The sequence below is a fragment of the Ranitomeya imitator genome, chromosome 1 (assembly GCF_032444005.1).
Source record: "Ranitomeya imitator isolate aRanImi1 chromosome 1, aRanImi1.pri, whole genome shotgun sequence".
Taxonomy (NCBI): Eukaryota; Metazoa; Chordata; class Amphibia; order Anura; family Dendrobatidae; genus Ranitomeya; species Ranitomeya imitator.
The window spans coordinates 552,302,491-552,321,389 of record NC_091282.1 but is presented as its reverse complement, the minus strand read 5'-3'; the positions used below and the strand labels follow the sequence as shown (position 1 = coordinate 552,321,389).

The following is an 18,899-nucleotide window of genomic DNA, read 5'->3' as shown; positions in this document are numbered from 1 at the left end:
GTTCTGTCTTCATACACTTTGATACGGTGTGTGATCCGACATACGGCATAAACCACTTCTGTCTCCCAAATAAGCAGACTGTTCTCTGTAGTCTAACTTGTTTATTGGTAAACATGAGCGCGGTAAAACTATAAGAATACAAATGATTTGTATAAGTATTGGGCAAATAATAACATGACTGCAACTAACAGGGAAAGCATACAGGATGATGCAACTTCTATAATAACTACATACAGCAGGTAACCAAAAATCACATTTCCTGTGTACTAGCTGCTATACAGTTAATCACACTCTGTACAACATTACATAGCAAGAACAGGGATAATGGTCTTACCGGATAATCTTAACCGGAATGGCAAGTAAGTGAGGTAGTTCAACACAGCAGATTAACACGTGTGTCCAGGGAAATACACAGAGAGAAAATGGAGTTTCCCCTTCCCATGATACCTTGGTGAATCCCAGAATGCAACACTCTAATAGTTACTGAAAAACACAGGTAATAAATTTAACCACCACTGGGTGGTGCTATAACACAGCAAAACCAAAACTATGGTATTAAACCTTTTTAAAGCTAGATACGAAACCTGACCTTCGCTAGAATGGGCAGAACAAGGGCTGTAGCTTCTCTTCTTCTCACTGCATCAACAAATAAAAAAGACAAGGCCTACAGCTCAAAGTTTTTAATATTGTAATTAACCCCTTCCCGACCTGTGACACAGCGTATGCGTCATGAAAGTCGGTGCCAATCCGACCTGTGACGCATATGCTGTGTCACAGAAAGATCGCGTCCCTGCAGGCCGGGTGAAAGGGTTAACTCCAATTTCACCCGGCCTGCAGGGACAGGGGGAGAGGTAGTTTAGCCCAGGGGGGGTGGCTTCACCCCCCCTGTGGCTACGATCGCTCTGATTGGCTGTTGAAAGTGAAACTGCCAATCAGAGCGATTTGTAATATTTCACCTAAAAAACTGGTGAAATATTACAATCCAGCCATGGCCGATGCTGCAATACCATCGGCCATGGCTGGAAACACTGAAGTGCCCCCCCACCCCACCGATCGCCCCCCCACCCCACCGTTCGCCCCCCCCCCCCAGCCCCCCGATCTGTGGTCCGCTCCCCTCCGTCCTGTGCTCCGCTCCCCCGTCCTCCTGTCCGCTCCCCCCGTGCTCCAATCACACCCCCCCGTGCTCCAATCAAACCCCCCCGCACTCCGATCCACCCCCGCCCGCACTGCGATCCCCCCCCGTGCTCCGATCCACACCACCCCCCCCCCCCCCCCGTGTTCCGATCCACCCCCATGCTCCGATCCACCCCCCCATGCTCCGATCCACCCCCCCCCCCCCCCCGTGCCCTGATCTCCCCCTCCCCCCCCCCCCCCCCCCCCCTTATACTTACCTGGCCTCCCGGGATCCGTCCGTCTTCTTTCCTGGGCGCCGCCATCTTCCAAAATGGCAGGCGCATGTGCAGATTCGTTCCAAAGTGAGTTTTGATCACTGAGATAGGTTATATCTCAGTGATCAAAATAAAAAAAAATAGTAAATGCCCCCCCCCCCCCCCTTGTCACCCCCATAGGTAGGGACAATAAAAAAAAATATATATTTTTTTTCCACTAAGGTTGGGGTAAGAACTAGGGTTAGGGGTAGGGGTAGGGTTAGGGTTTTGGTATGTGCACACGTATTCTGTTCCTCTGCGGATTTTTCCGCTGCGGATTTCATAAATCCGCAGTGCTAAACCGCTGTGGATTTATCGCGGATTTACCGCGGTTTTTCTGCGCATATCACTGCGGTTTTACAACTGCGATTTTCTATTGGAGCAGTTGTAAAACCGCTGCGGAATCCGCAGAAAGAAGTGACATGCTGCGGAATGTAAACCGCTGCGTTTCCGTGCAGTTTTTCCGCAGCATGTGTACAGCGATTTTTCTTTCCCATAGGTTTACATTGAACTGTAAACTCATGGGAAACTGCTGCGGATCCGCAGCGTTTTCCGCAGCATGTGCACATACCTTTAGAATTAGGCTATGTGCACACGGTGCGGATTTGGTTGCGGATCCGCAGCGGATTGGCCGCTGCGGATCCGCAGCAGTGTTCCATCAGGTTTACAGTACCATGTAAACCTATGGAAAACCAAATCCGCTGTTTCCATGGTGCGGAAAATACCACGCGGAAATGCTGCGTTGTATTTTCTGCAGCATGTCAATTCTTTGTGCGGATTCCGCAGCGTTTTACACCTGTTCCTCAATAGGAATCCACAGGTGAAATCCGCACAAAAAACACTGGAAATCCACGGTAAATCCGCAGGTAAAACGCAGTGCCCTTTACCCGCGGATTTTTCAAAAATGATGCTGAAAAATCTCACGAATCCGCAACGTGGGCACATATCCTTAGGGTTAGGGTTGGAATTAGGGTTTTGATTAGATTTGTGATTAGGGTTATGGCTACAGTTGGGATTAGGGTTAGGGGTGTGGGGGGGGGGGTTAGTGTTGGAGTTAGAATTGAGGGGTTTCACTGTTTAGGCACATCAGGGGTCTCCAAACGCAACATGGCGCCACCATTGGTTCCAGCCAATCTTGTATTCATAAAGTCAAATGGTGCTCCCTCACTTCCGAGCCCCGATGTGTGCCCAAACAGTGGTTTACCCCCACATATGGGGTACCAGCATACTCAGGACAAACTGCGCAACAATTACTGGGGTCCAATTTCTCCTGTTACCCTTGTGAAAATAAAAAAAAATGCTTGCTAAAACATCATTTTTGAGGAAAGAAAAATGATTTTTTATTTTCACGGCTCTGCGTTGTAAACGTCTGTGAAGCACTTGGGGGTTCAAAGTGCTCACCACATATCTAGATAAGTTCCTTGGGGGGTCTAGTTTCTAAAATGGGGTCACTTGTGGGAGGTTTCTACTGTTTAGGCACACCAGGAGCTCTGCAAACGCAACGTGACATCCGCAGACCATTCCATCAAAGTCTGCATTTCAAAACGTCACTACTTCCCTTCTGAGCCCCGACGTGTGCCCAAACAGTGGTTTACCCCCACACATGGGGTATCAGCGTACTCAGGAGAAACTGGACAACAACTTTTGGGGTCCAATTTCTCCTGTAACCCTTGGGAAAATAAAAAATTCTGGGCTAAAAAATTATTTTTGAGGAAAGAAAACGTATTTATTATTTTCACGGCTCTGTGTTATAAACTTCTGTAAAGCACTTGGGGGTTCAAAGTGCTCACCACACATCTAGATAAGTTCCTTTCGGGGTCTAGTTTCCAAAATGGGATCACTTGTGGGGGGTTTCTACTGTTTAGCCACATCAGGGGCTCTGCAAACGCAACGTGACGCCCGCAGAGCATTCCATCAAAGTCTGCATTTCAAAACGTCACTACTTCACTTCCGAGCCCCGGCATGTGCCCAAACAGTAGTTTACCCCCACATATGGGGTATCAGCGTACTCAGGAGAAACTGGACAACAACTTTTGGGGTGAAATTTCTCCTGTTACCCTTGGGAAAATAAAAAATTGCAGGCTAAAAGATCATTTTTGAGAAAATAATTTTTTAATTTTATTTTCATGGCTCTGCGTTATAAACTTCTGTGAAGCACTTGGGGGTTCAAAGTCCTCACCACACATCTAGATAAGTTCCTTTCGGGGTCTAGTTTCCAAAATGGGGTCACTCGTGGGGGGTTTATACTGTTTAGCCACATCAGGGGCTCTGCAAACCCAACGTGACGCCCGCAGAGCATTCCATCAAAGTCTGCATTTCAAAACGTCACTACTTCACTTCCGAGCCCCGGCATGTGCCCAAACAGTAGTTTACCCCCACATATGGGGTATCAGCGTACTCAGGAGAAACTGGACAACAACTTTTGGGGTAAAATTTCTCCTGTTACCCTTGGGAAAATAAAAAATTGCAGGCTACAAGATCATTTTTGAGAAAATAATTTTTTAATTTTATTTTCATGGCTCTGCGTTATAAACTTCTGTGAAGCACCTGGGGGTTTAAAGTGCTCAATATGCATTTAGATAAGTTCCTTGGGGGGGTCTAGTTTCCAAAATGGGGTCATTTGTGCGGGAGCTCCAATGTTTAGGCACACAGGGGCTCTCCAAACGCGACATGGTGTCCACTAACAATTGGAGCTAATTTTCCATTCAAAAAGTCAAATGGCACTCCTTCCCTTCCGAGCCTTACCATGTGCCCAAACAGTGGTTTACCCCCACATGTGAGGTATTGGTGTACTCAGGAGAAATTGCCCAACAAATTTTAGGATCCATTTTATCCTGTTGCCCATGTGAAAATGAAAAAATTGAGGCTAAAAGAATTTTTTTGTGAAAAAAAAGTACTTTTTCATTTTTACAGATCAATTTGTGAAGCACCTGGGGGTTCAAAGTGCTCACTATGCATCTAGATACGTTCCTTGGGGCGTCTAGTTTCCAAAATGGGGTCACTTGTGGGGGAGCTCCAATTTTTAGGCACACGGGGGCTCTCCAAACGTGACATGGTGTCCGCTAAAGAGTAGAGCCAATTTTTCATTCAAAAAGTCAAATGGCGCTCCTTCCCTTCCAAGCCCTGCCGTGCGCCCAAACAGTGGTTTACCCCCACATATGAGGTATCAGTGTACTCAGGACAAATTGGACAACAACTTTCGTGGTTCAGTTTCTCCTTTTACCATTGGGAAAATAAAAAAAGTGTTGCTAAAAGATATTTTTTGTGACTAAAAAGTTAAATGTTCATTTTTTCCTTCCATGTTGCTTCTGCGAAGTACCTGAAGGGTTAATAAACTTCTTGAATGTGGTTTTGAGTACCTTGAGGGGTGCAGTTTTTAGAATGGTGTCACTTTTGGGTATTTTCAGCCATATAGACCCCTCAAACTGACTTCAAATGTGAGGTGGTCCCTAAAGAAAATGGTTTTGTAAATTTCGTTGTAAAAATGAGAAATCGCTGGTCAAATTTTAACCATTATAACTTCCTAGCAAAAAAAAATTTTGTTTCCAAAATTGTTCTGATGTAAAGTATACATGTGGGAAATGTTATTTATTAACTATTTTGTGTCACATAACTCTCTGGTTTAACAGAATAAAAATTCAAAATGTGAAAATTGCGAAAATTTTCAAAATTTTCGCCAAATTTCCGTTTTTATCACAAATAAACGCAGAATTTATTGACTTAAATTTACCACTAACATGAAGCCCAATATGTCACGAAAAAACAATCTCAGAACCGCTAGGATCCGTTGAAGCGTTCCTGAGTTTTTACCTCATAAAGGGACACTGGTCAGAATTGCAAAAAACGGCAAGGTCTTTAAGGTCAAAATAGGCTGGGTCATGATGGGGTTAAAGTTTAAGTGTATTTTCTGATAAGTAGTGATGAGCGAGTATACTCGTTGCTTGGGTGGTCTCCAAGTATTTGTAAGTGCTCAGAAATTTAGTTTTCGTTGACCCAGCTGCATGATTGCCTGAGTACATGTGGGGGTTGCCTGGTTGCTAGGGAATCCCCACATGTATTCAAGCTGTCTAGTAGCTGTAAATCATTCAGCTGCGGCGATGAAAACAAAATCTGCGAGCACTAAAAAATACTCTGAGGACCCCCGAGTATACTGATAAGCATACTGTCATTCACCTTCTACCCCTCTCCTTTGCACAGGTTAGCTGAATCAATGGCCATATGACAAACTCATTACAACTGTGCTTAGCACTGTCACTTGCCGAATTTCTCATACTGTCTCATACTACCCATTGCTTGCCAGCTACCTCTCTCTTCCAACATCTCCCTTCTCTTCTAAAGCTCCACTGCCTCTCATATGTCTTCCTCTCACTCCATCACTTCTCCCACTGGTCTCTACCTCTTTTATTCACTTGGAGGTTAGTGAGAGTTTGGATAGACACCGGCTGGGAGGACTTTCCCTTGTTTCCGAAAAGTGTCCTTTAAAAAAAATAAACCTATTACCGAACTATATAATAAACGTTACATGCTTTTTCTAATGCTAACTAGGTTAATGTTGGGAATATGGCTAGGGTTCAGCATTAGAGAAAGGGTTGATAAACCGTTACACATTAGACAAGGTCAGTCAAACGTGTCTGTTGGCAGGATCAGCGCACTGTGTCTGGAGGCCTCCTGGCAGGATCAGCGCACTGTGTCTGGAGGCCTCCTGGCAGGATCAGCGCACTGTGTCTGGAGGCCTCCTGGCAGGATCAGCGCACTGTGTCTGGAGGCCTCCTGGCAGGATCAGCGCACTGTGTCTGGAGGCCTCCTGGCAGGATCAGCGCACTGTGTCTGGAGGCCTCCTGGCAGGATCAGCGCACTGTGTCTGGAGGCCTCCTGGCAGGATCAGCGCACTGTGTCTGGAGGCCTCCTGGCAGGATCAGCGCACTGTGTCTGGAGGCCTCCTGGCAGGATCAGCGCACTGTGTCTGGAGGCCTCCTGGCAGGATCAGCGCACTGTGTCTGGAGGCCTCCTGGCAGGATCAGCGCACTGTGTCTGGAGGCCTCCTGGCAGGATCAGCGCACTGTGTCTGGAGGCCTCCTGGCAGGATCAGCGCACTGTGTCTGGAGGCCTCCTGGCAGGATCAGCGCACTGTGTCTGGAGGCCTCCTGGCAGGATCAGCGCACTGTGTCTGGAGGCCTCCTGGCAGGATCAGCGCACTGTGTCTGGAGGCCTCCTGGCAGGATCAGCGCACTGTGTCTGGAGGCCTCCTGGCAGGATCAGCGCACTGTGTCTGGAGGCCTCCTGGCAGGATCAGCGCACTGTGTCTGGAGGCCTCTGACTCCTCCCCAACAGATGTTGAGGGAGAGAAGGATCCAACATGTTTGAGTTCTGACAACTACCGGTAATCCTTTTATACTCTTTAGGATAAGCCACAATTGGAAGAGTCTGACAGCGTCTCTCATGGTTAACACAGAAGCACTTGGGCTAGTTGAAGACTCCTATTTATAGAGGGGAAATAGCTGTTGACGGCTAGCTATTGTGTATGGGTGGGTGATTTAGGGATAGGGTAATAAATAGTTACTTAAGACAAAAGTTGGATATTTTTTTTTTTTTATTTCAGAAAATTAATAAACAGAAAATAGAGGATCATAGTTAAATTATAATTATGAACATATTGACCGTAGAGTTATTAAACTCAGTCACGAAGTGTTTTCAATGTTAAAACCAAACCTTTATTCACATATAGACAATACAAAACATTAAAACAGTGCCTCAAAATCAGATTACATGCTATGTCAAGATAAGCGGTAGTAGTCAAGTCAGTAGTCAAGGGATAGCGTGCCACGAGGCAGGGGAACAGCGAGTCCATTTAGGTAATATGTATCAGGCGGATTGCCCATAATTTCGTATGAAGGTGTTGACAGGAGAGGGGTGTTACCTGTATGGCTGGTGCAAAGATCATTGGCTTTGCTTAGAGACGTCTCTCGGATCATGGGAGTTTTTGCCCTAGATTTTATTAATGCAGGATGCAATTATGGGATATGGATCATGTGCAATATTTGGCGGGCCCCCTTGGATTTGATTATTTGTGGAAGGGATTGGCCTTGGGTCCTGAGTATATCCTAAAACGAGTAATTATATCTTTTGCACTGTCACTTTGAGAAATTGAGCATTTACCGTGGATAGATGTTAGCAATTTTGCAAATGTCACTTTATGACTGTGGTACTGACCACAAAGAAATATCCTTTCTGTGACTATTTAATCTATATAACAATTAGATCTAACATACCTGCAGTTCCCGTCGCTTATCTTGACATAGCATGTAATCTGATTTTGAGGCACTGTTTTAATGTTTTGTATTGTCTATATGTGAATAAAGGTTTGGTTTTAACATTGAAAACACTTCGTGACTGAGTTTAATAACTCTACGGTCAATTTGTTCATATCTTATTTGGAGTGTGGCCCATCCTTTATTTGAGGAAATGGGTTGGTGCTTTATGTTCATTAAATTATAATTATTATTTACTTAAACTTAACGTGTTTGAGGGATATGGATTGATGTTAGGAACTCGGGAGTCCATAGCTTCAGGTTCATTTAGACAGGCCAACTGCTGCTATTAAATGACAGCCAATCAGCTACATGTAAGCCAATCGTAGTTCTTTCAACCCCTTCTTGACCTTTAAAAGTACTGATATGTCCATTATCTGGTCCCTACTTACGGAGCAGGTTCAGAAACTGAGCCTGCACTATACCTGACAGATGCCAGTGATGTTGCACAGTTGACATTTTCCTATAACAGCAGGGTCTGTACCTAAACTCTTATCACTAAGGGTATGTGTCCACGTTCAGGATTGCATCAGAATTTGACGCATGTAAAATCTGCACCTGAGGTCACTGGCAGGTCAGCGTTTTCATGCGTTTTTTTGACGCGTTGCCGCATTTAAAGACATGCTGCGTTCTGAAAAGACGCGCCGCATGTCCGTTTACGCGGGTCTGCCGCCTGCGTGTTTTACCGCATAGTGGAGACGGGATTTCATGAAATCCCCTCCACTATGCTGTAACATCTGAACGCTGCGTGTTTGACGCTGCGGCTCTACACAGCGTCAAACACGCAGCGTTTCCTGAACGTGGAAACATACCCTTACTCTTTAAATAATACTGTCAGTCTCAGGTTTCAAGTGCCAATTGGTTTCCTATGGCAGCTAGGGGCCTGCCATAGAATTAAATGCATGTAAAGTAAGCTGCGGAGACACCATCACGTGTTTCTCAACGCAAGCAATGAATAGCCAGGCCTTTCCCCGGGAAGGAACAACCACGGGAAGGGCAGCATCCAATAATGGAAAACATCCATTAAAGGAAAACCACCTATGCCAAGCATGGTATCCATCCACAGACAGCTGTTTCGGGGTTTTTGCCCCTCATCAGTGTGGAGTAGGAAACTGGCTATTAGGAGCAGTGCCTAGTAAAAGGCTGTGAAGGTACAGATGAATGACCTCGGGGAGACCAAAACATCCAACACCGCGGAGACACCATCACGTGTTTATCAACACAGTGATCCAGAACACTGCCCCCATCCCTTATGGGAAATATGCAAATGCATGTAAAGTAAGCTGCAGAGACACCATCACGTGTTTCTCAACGCAAGCAATGAATAGCCAGGCCTTTCCCCGGGAAGGAACAACCACTGGAAGGGCAGCATTAAATAAAGGAAAACATTCAATAAAGGAAAACCACCTATGCCAAGCATGGTATCCATCCACAGACAGCTGTTTCGGGGTTTTTGCCCCTCATCAGTGTGGAGTAGGAAACTGGCTATTAGGAGCAGTGCCATAGAATTAAAGTCCTGTGAAGCCCAGGCAGAGACAAGGGGTTTGGCTATGTACAACGATACTGTGGAATTGCAGTATAGAGAACAAGTAATTATACAATCAAGGGTTCAAACCCCCAAATAGGCTATGTAAAAAAAAAAAAAAATGTATCACACCCCTCTTACCCCATTAATAAGATAGGGGGAAAACGGTAAACAAATTTGGTATCCCTGCATCCATAAAATGCTCATCAGTAAAATTATCCCATTCGTTAACCCCTTCCCGACCCATGACGCCACGTAGGCGTCATGAAAGTCGGTGCCATTCCGACCCATGACGCCTATGCGGCGTCATGGAAAGATCGCGTCCCTGCAGATCGGGTGAAAGGGTTAACTCCCATTTCACCCGATCTGCAGGGACAGGGGGAGTGGTAGTTTAGCCCAGGGGGGGTGGCTTCACCCCCTCGTGGCTACGATCGCTCTGATTGGCTGTTGAAAGTGAAACTGCCAATCAGAGCGATTTGTAATATTTCACCCATTATAACGGGTGAAATATTACAATCCAGCCATGGCCGATGCTGAAATATCATCGGCCATGGCTGGAAATACTAGTGTGCCCCCACCCCACCCCTCCGATCGCCCCCCCACCCCCCCGATCTGGCCGGTACACTGCTCCGGCTCCCCTCCGTCCTGTGCTCCGCTCCCCCCCCGTGCTCGTGCCCGCTCCCCCCGTGCTCCAATCACCCCCCCGTGCTCCAATCACCCCCCCTGCACTCCGATCCACCCCCCCCCCGTGCTCCGTTCCACCCCCCCGTGCTCCATTCCAGCCCCCCCGTGCTCCGTTCCACGCCCCCCGCGCTCCGTTCCACCCCTCCCGCGCTCCGATTCCCCCCCCGTGCTCCGATCCCCCCCCCCCGTGGTCCCCCCCCCACCCTATCATACTTACCGATCCAGCCGTGGTCCCGTCCTTCTTCTCCCGGGCGCCGCCATCTTCCAAAATGGCGGGCGCATGCGCAGTGCGCCCGCCGAATCTGCCGGCCGGCAGATTCGTTCCAAAGTGCATTTTGATCACTGAGATATAATCTATCTCAGTGATCAAAATAAAAAAAATAATAAATGACCCCCCCCCCTTTGTCACCCCCATAGGTAGGGACAATAAAAAAATAAAGAAATTTTTTTTTTTCCACTGTTAGAATAGTGTTAGGGGTAGGGTTAGGGGTAGGGGTAGGGTTAGGGGTAGGGTTAGGGTTAGGGCTAGGGTTAGGAATGTGCACACGTATTCTGGTCCTCTGCGGATTTTTCCGCTGCGGATTTGATAAATCCGCAGTGCTAAACCGCTGCGGATTTATGGCGGATTTACCACGTTTTTTTCTGCGCATTTCACTGCGGTTTTACAATTGCGATTTTCTATTGGAGCAGTTGTAAAACCGCTGCGGAATCCGCACAAAGAAGTGACATGCTGCGGAATGTAAACCGCTGCGTTTCCGTGCAGTTTTTCCGCAGCATGTGTACAGCGATTTTTGTTTCCCATAGGTTTACATTGAACTGTAAACTCATGGGAAACTGCTGCGGATCTGCAGCGTTTTCCGCAGCGTGTGCACATACCTTTAGAATTAGGCTATGTGCACACGGTGCGGATTTGGCTGCGGATTCGCAGCAGTGTTCCATCAGGTTTACAGTACCATGTAAACATATGAAAAACCAAATCCGCTGTGCCCATGGTGCGGAAAATACCGCGCGGGAACGCTGCGTTGTATTTTCCGCAGCATGTCAATTCTTTGTGCGGATTCCGCAGCGTTTTACACCTGTTCCTCAATAGGAATCCGCAGGTGAAATCCGCACAAAAAACACTGGAAATCCGCGGAAAATCCGCAGGTAAAACACAGTGCCTTTTACCTGCAGATTTTTCAAAAATGGTGCGGAAATATCTCACACGAATCCGCAACGTGGGCACATAGCCTTAGGGTTAGGGTTGGAATTAGGGTTGTGGTTATGGTTAGGGGTGTGTTGGGGTTAGGGTTGTGGTTAGGGGTGTGTTGCGGTTAGGGCTGTGATTAGGGTTATGGCTACAGTTGGGATTAGGGTTAGGGGTGTGTTGGGGTTAGTGTTGGAGGTAGAATTGAGGGGTTACCACTGTTTAGGCACATCAGGGGTCTCCAAACGCAACATGGCGCCACCATTGATTCCAGCCAATCTCGTATTCAAAAAGTCAAATGGTGCTCCCTCACTTCCGAGCCCTGACGTGTGCCCAAACAGTGGTTTACCCCCACATATGGGGTACCAGCATACTCAGGACAAACTGCGCAACAATTACTGGGGTCCAATTTCTCCTGTTACCCTTGTGAATCTAAAAAAATGCTTGCTAAAACATAATTTTTGAGGAAAGAAAAATGATTTTTTATTTTCACGGCTCTGCGTTGTAAACGTCTGTGAAGCACTTGGGGGTTCAAAGTGCTCACCACATATCTAGATAAGTTCCTTGGGGGGTCTAGTTTCTAAAATGGGGTCACTTGTGGGGGGTTTCTACTGTTTAGGCACACCAGGGGCTCTGCAAACGCAACGTGACACCCGCAGACCATTCCATCAAAGTCTGCATTTCAAAAGTCACTACTTCCCTTCTGAGCCCCGACGTGTGCCCAAACAGTGGTTTACCCCCACATATGGGGTATCAGCGTACTCAGGAGAAACTGGACAACAACTTTTGGGGTCCAATTTCTCCTGTAACCCTTGGGAAAATAAAAAATTCTGGGCTAAATAATTATTTTTGAGGAAAGAAAACGTATTTATTATTTTCACGGCTCTGCATTATAAACTTCTATGAAGCACTTGGGGGTTCAAAGTGCTCACCACACATCTAGATAAGTTCCTTTCAGGGTCTAGTTTCCAAAATGGGGTCACTTGTGGGGGGTTTCTACTGTTTAGGCACATCAGGGGCTCTGCAAACGCAACGTGACGCCCGCAGAGCATTCCATCAAAGTCTGCATTTCAAAACGTCACTACTTCAATTCCAAGCCCCGGCATGTGCCCAAACAGTAGTTTACCCCCACATATGGGGTATCAGCGTACTCAGGAGAAACTGGACAACAACTTTTGGGGTCCAATTTCTCCTGTAACCCTTGGGAAAATAAAAAATTCTGGGCTAAATAATTATTTTTGAGGAAAGAAAACGTATTTATTATTTTCACGGCTCTGCATTATAAACTTCTATGAAGCACTTGGGGGTTCAAAGTGCTCACCACACATCTAGATAAGTTCCTTTCAGGGTCTAGTTTCCAAAATGGGGTCACTTGTGGGGGGTTTCTACTGTTTAGGCACATCAGGGGCTCTGCAAACGCAACGTGACGCCCGCAGAGCATTCCATCAAAGTCTGCATTTCAAAACGTCACTACTTCAATTCCAAGCCCCGGCATGTGCCCAAACAGTAGTTTACCCCCACATATGGGGTATCACCGTACTCAGGAGAAACTGGACAACAAATATTGGGGTCAAATTTCTCCTGTTACCCTTGGGAAAATTAAAAAATTCTGGGCTAAATAATTATTTTTGAGGAAAGAAAACGTATTTATTATTTTCACGGCTCTGCATTATATACTTCTATGAAGCACTTGGGGGTTCAAAGTACTCACCACACATCTAGATAAGTTCCTTTGGGGGTCTAGTTTCCAAAATGGGGTCACTTGTGGGGGGTTTCTACTGTTAAGCCACATCAGGGGCTCTGCAAACGCAACGTGACGCCCACAGAGCATTCCATCAAAGTCTGCATTTCAAAACGTCACTACTTCACTTCCGAGCCCCGGCATGTGCCCAAACAGTGGTTTACCCCCACATATGGGGTATCAGCGTACTCAGGAGAAACTGGACAACAACTTTTGGGGTCAAATTTCTCCTGTTACCCTTGGGAAAATAAAAAATTGCAGGCTAAAAGATCATTTTTGAGAAAATATTTTTTTTTTTTATTTTCATGGCTCTGCGTTATAAACTTCTGTGAAGCACTTGGGGGTTCAAAGTCCTCACCACACATCTAGATTAGTTCCTTTGGGGGTCTAGTTTCTAAAATGGTGTCATTTCTGGGGGATCTCCAATGTTTAGGCACACAGGGGCTCTCCAAACGTGACATGGTGTCCGCTAATGATTGGAGCTAATTTTCCATTTAAAAAGCCAAATGGCGTGCCATCCCTTCCGAGCCCTGCCGTGCGCCCAAACAGTGGTTTACCCCCACATATGGGGTATCAGCGTACTCAGGACAAACTGGACAACAATATTTGGGGTCCAATTTCTCCTATTATCCTTGGCAAAATAGGAAATTCCAGGCTAAAAAATCATTTTTGAGGAAAGAAAAATTATTTTTTATTTTCATGGCTCTGCGTTATAAACTTCTGTGAAGCACCTGGGGGTTTAAAGTGCTCAATATGCATCTAGATAAGTTCCTTGGGGGGTCTAGTTTCCAAAATGGGGTCACTTGTGGGGGAGCTCCAATGTTTAGGCACACAGGGGCTCTCCAAACGCGACATGGTGTCCGCTAACAATTGGAGCTAATTTTCCATTCAAAAAGTCAAATGGCACGCCTTCTCTTCCGAGCCCTGCCGAGTGCCCAAACAGTGGTTTACCCCCACATATGAGGTATCGGCGTACTCGGGAGAAATTGCCCAACAAATTTTATGATCCATTTTATCCTACTGCCCATGTGAAAATGAGAAAATTGAGGCGAAAAGAATTTTTTTGTGAAAAAAAATTACTTTTTCATTTTTACAGATCAATTTGTGAAGCACCTGAGGGTTTAAAGTGCTCACTAGGCATCTAAATTAGTTCCTTGGGGGGTCTAGTTTCCAAAATGGGGTCACTTGTGGGGGAGCGCCAATGTTTAGGCACACAGGAGCTATCCAAACGCGACATGGTGTCCGCTAACGATGGAAATAATTTTTCATTCAAAAAGTCAAATGGCGCTCCTTCCCTTCCGAGCCTTACCATGTGCCCAAACAGTGGTTTACCTCCACATGTGAGGTATTGGTGTACTCAGGAGAAATTGCCCAACACATTTTAGGATCCATTTTATCCTGTTGCCCATGTGAAAATGAAAAAATTGAGGCTAAAAGAATTTTTTTGTGAAAAAAAAGTACTTTTTCATTTTTACGGATCAATTTGTGAAGCACCTGGGGGTTCAAAGTGCTCACTATGCATCTAGATAAGTTCCTTGGGGCGTCTAGTTTCCAAAATGGGGTCACTTGTGGGGGAGCTCCAATTTTTAGGCACACGGGGGCTCTCCAAACGTGACATGGTGTCCGCTAAAGAGTGGAGCCAATTTTTGATTCAAAAAGTCAAATGGCGCTCCTTCCCTTCCAAGCCCTGCCGTGCGCCAAAACAGTGGTTTACCCCCACATATGAGGTATCAGCGTACTCAGGACAAATTGGACAACAACGTTCGTGGTTCAGTTTCTCCTTTTACCATTGGGAAAATAAAAAAATTGTTGCTAAAAGATAATTTTTGTGACTAAAAAGTTAAATGTTCATTTTTTCCTTCCATGTTGCTTCTGCTGCTGTGAAGCACCTGAAGGGTTAATAAACTTCTTGAATGTGGTTTTGAGTACCTTGAGGGGTGCAGTTTTTAGAATGGTGTCACTTTTGGGTATTTTCAGCCATATAGACCCCTCAAACTGACTTCAAATGTGAGGTGGTCCCTAAAAAAAATGGTTTTGTAAATTTCGTTGTAAAAATGACAAATCGCTGGTCGAATTTTAACCCTTATAACTTCCTAACAAAAAAAAATTTTGTTTCCAAAATTGTGCTGATGTAAAGTAAACATGTGGGAAATGTTATTTATTAACTATTTTGTGTCACATATCTCTCTGGTTTAACAGAATAAAAATTCAAAATGTGAAAATTGCGAAATTTTCAAAATTTTCGCCAAATTTCCGTGTTTATCACAAATAAATGCAGAATTTATTGACCTAAATTTACCACTAACATGAAGCCCAATATGTCACGAAAAAACAATCTCAGAACCGCTAGGATCCGTTGAAGCGTTCCTGAGTTATTACCTCATAAAGGGACACTGGTCAGAATTGCAAAAAACGGCAAGGTCTTTAAGGTCAAAATAGGCTGGGTCATGAAGGGGTTAAAGCAGTAAAGATGGGGGAAAAAAGACCAGAATTAGTTGTGGAGTTGCTGCAATAAGAAGCAAACAAAATGTTTCTGCCCCAAACTGATATAGATAAAAATGTCAGTCCCGCACTTTCCATATTCTTTAATGTGGTGGAATTGAGAAAATGGCTGCTGGAGGTGGCGCATGCGCAGATTGAGATCTCACCTCCGAGATCTCATCTCCCAATATCTCAATTGCGCATGCGGCGGCTATTTTCCGGTAGTCCACAGCGTTAAAAATTATGGAAGTTGCGGGGCTCCGGGATCTCACAAAATGTCGGCAGAGCCCCCGCACCACCGAGCACCCTGTCTTACCAGCCTTGGGCCCACAGCATCGCCCCACTCCTGCTGCCACAACCGAACACCCCGCCCCACCAGCCTGGGGCCTTCTGCATCTCCTGCCTCTGCCAGCTTCCTGCAACAGCAACCATGCCACTTCTAACCCCGCTCCAAAAATAAATGCCTCCCCAAAATTGTGTCTCATAATCTACAAAATACAGTACTTATTTCATGCAATTTGAGAAGTTTTTGAATTGTAGCGGCAGGAAGTTGTATGTAATATTTAAACAGCTCAAGGTGGACGTGCTGCTGAAATACCTTTTAGGCAAACAGTACTAGTGAAATGGGGCACAAAGAAGATTGGTTGGGAGATGGGTTCTTGAGCACAGGTGTGATGGTTGTACGTTTGGGCACCTGAACACAATCTTTTTGCAAAAACTGAGCAGACATTAAGTTTTTGAAGAGTTTCTGCTCTAAAACCGTCACAAAATTTCTGTGCGCATATACTCTTAAAAAGCAAACTGACAGGTTTTTGCCACCTAATCAGAGAGAAGCATAATGTAGAGCCTGAGACCCTGATTCCAACAATGTGTCACTTACTGATCTGCTTCCTATAGTTTAGTTTTGAAAAAATCTGTTTTATCAGCAGGAGCTTATCATGAGAGCACTAGTAAACCTGCTGCCAGCTAGTCCTCTATATTCATGAGCTCTGTATAACCCCACCCCCACCCCCACCACTGATTGGCAGCTTTCTATGTACACTGCATATGCAGAAAGCTGCCAATCAGTGGTCGGGGTGTGGATATACATCTATATACGGTATATAATTGTGTAAGGGGTACTTCCGTCTGTCTGTAACGGAAATCCTGCGTCGCTGATTGGTCGCGGCCACCAGGCGACGACCAATCAGCGACGGGCACAGTCCGGCCAAGAATTAGTCCCTCCCTACTTCCGTCCAGTCAGTGCCCGGCGCCCGCTCCATACTCCCCTCCAGTCAGCGCTCACACAAGGTTAATGGCAGCGTTACCGAACCGCGTTATGCCGCGGGTAACACACTCCGCCTATGCAGCATCAATAGTAAAAGATCTAATGTTAAAAATACAAAAACCTGCTGTTCTCACCTTCCGTCGTCCGCCGATGTGCGCGCTGCTGCCGCCAGCTTCCGTTCCCAGCGATGCATTGCGAAATTACCCAGAATACTTAGCGGTCTCGCGCACATTGGAACAGCTTCGCTGGACGCCGGCGGGTGAGTGTATAACTATTTATTTTAATTATTTTTTAACAGGGATATGGTGCCCACACTGCTATATATTACGTAGGCTGTGTTATACACTGCGTGGCTGCTATATACTGCGTGGGCTGTGTTATATACTGCGTGGGCTGTGTTACATACTATGTGGGCTGTGTTATATACTGCGTGGCTGCTATATACTACGTGGGCAGTGTTATATATTGCGTGGCTGCTATAAACTACATGGGCAGTGTTATATACTACGTGGCCAGTAATTATATACTGCGTGGGCTGTTATATACTGTGTGGGCTGTGTTATATACTGTGTGGCTGCTATATACTACGTGGGCAGTGCTATATACTGCCTGGGCTGTGTTATATACTGTGTGGCTGCTATATACTACGTGGGCAGTGTTACATACTGCATGGCCTGTGCTATATACTGCGTGGCCTGTGCTATATACTGCGTGGCCTGTGCTATATACTGCGTGGCCTGTGTTATATACTGCGTGGCCTGTGTTATATACTGCGTGGGCTGTGTTATATACTGCGTGGGCTGTGTTATGTATTGTGTGGGCTGCGTTATATACTACGTGGCTGTGTTATACACTGCGTGTCTGCTATATACTACATGGCTCCTATATACTACGTGGCCTGTGCTATATACTATGTGGCTACTACATACATACATACATGCATACATACATACATACATACATACATATTCTAGAATACCTGATGCGTTAGAATCGGGCCACCATCTAGTAGCACAATATTCAGAGAACTGCCAAATAAGTGGCCCCTTGCTGCAATCTGTCTTTGGCCCTACATCAAGCTCATCGCAAATGGGGTAGCAAAAAGCAGGTGACAGATTCCCATTAAAAGAAGGGAAAATAAGGAAGACAAAATATAATAGCTGGCATATTATAATATAGGAGATTACATCTTATGAAATCTCATTCGATAAAAAGAATAAAATTGATAAAAAAAGAGTCCTATTTTATGGTTCTCAATAGAAAGTATTATAGAAAAATAATTTGGGCTTTAATTAGGATTTACCGTAATTGTTGTCACCTTATTACTACCCAGTAGAGTGCCCTTATATTTCCAAAGCAACATGTAACCAAAAAAAGGACTTCCAAGTATTTTACTGCATATAAAATTGGTTATTAATAAATCGTATGGGTGATCACTTAAATTTATATTAAATATTTCTTGTAAATCAAAAGGTATTTAATTTAGTTAAGTGAAAAGCACCAGTTAATAATTTTAAATACTATAATAAAAATATTTTAGGACTGGCCAAATATATTATGTAACATTTTTCATGAGATCAAGTTAAGAATATTTCTGTATACACATTACTGTTAACCTTTTATTATGTAAGTGAACTGTTAAGATCTATGGGCTGGACATGGATCTCCTTGAGAATCTGCCTCTATAGCTTATTTTAAACTGGCTTTTCTCTATTTGGACAACCCCTGTCAATCACTGCTTCCGCCCTGTAAGATAATCTCTATACTCGCCTCCTGTGCCAGCACCATTCCAGCTGTGTCGTCCTCTCCTGCGGCTCGCGTCGCACAATCCCTGAGGGCAGTCAACAGCCACTTCTCTTCCTTTGGACGTAAAGGTACCGTCACACTAAGCGACGCTGCAGCGATACCGACAACGATCCGGATCGCTGCAGCGTCGCTGTTTGGTCGCTGGAGAGCTGTCACACAGACACCTCTCCAGCGACCAACGATGCCGGTAACCAGGGTAAACATCGGGTTACTAAGCGCAGGGCCGCGCTTAGTAACCCGATGTTTACCCTGGTTACCATCGTTAAAGTAAAAAAAACAACCACTACATACTTACCTACCGCTGTCTGTCCCCGGCGCTCTGCTTCTCTGGTCTGACTGTGAGCACAGCGGCCGGAAAGCGGAGCGGTGACGTCACCGCTCTGCTTTCCGGCTGCCCAGTGCTCACAGCCAGACCAGAGAAGCAGAGCGCCGGGGACAGACAGCGGTAGGTAAGTATGTAGTGGTTGTTTTTTT

General features: G+C 45.5%; 1 protein-coding gene across 2 annotated transcripts in view; it reads left to right on the top strand.

The window, feature by feature from the left end:
• SLC25A42 (solute carrier family 25 member 42) overlaps positions 1-18,899 on the top strand; it is a 64,691-nt gene that overhangs the window by 27,799 nt on the left and 17,993 nt on the right. The gene's annotated exons all lie outside the window — the stretch shown is intronic.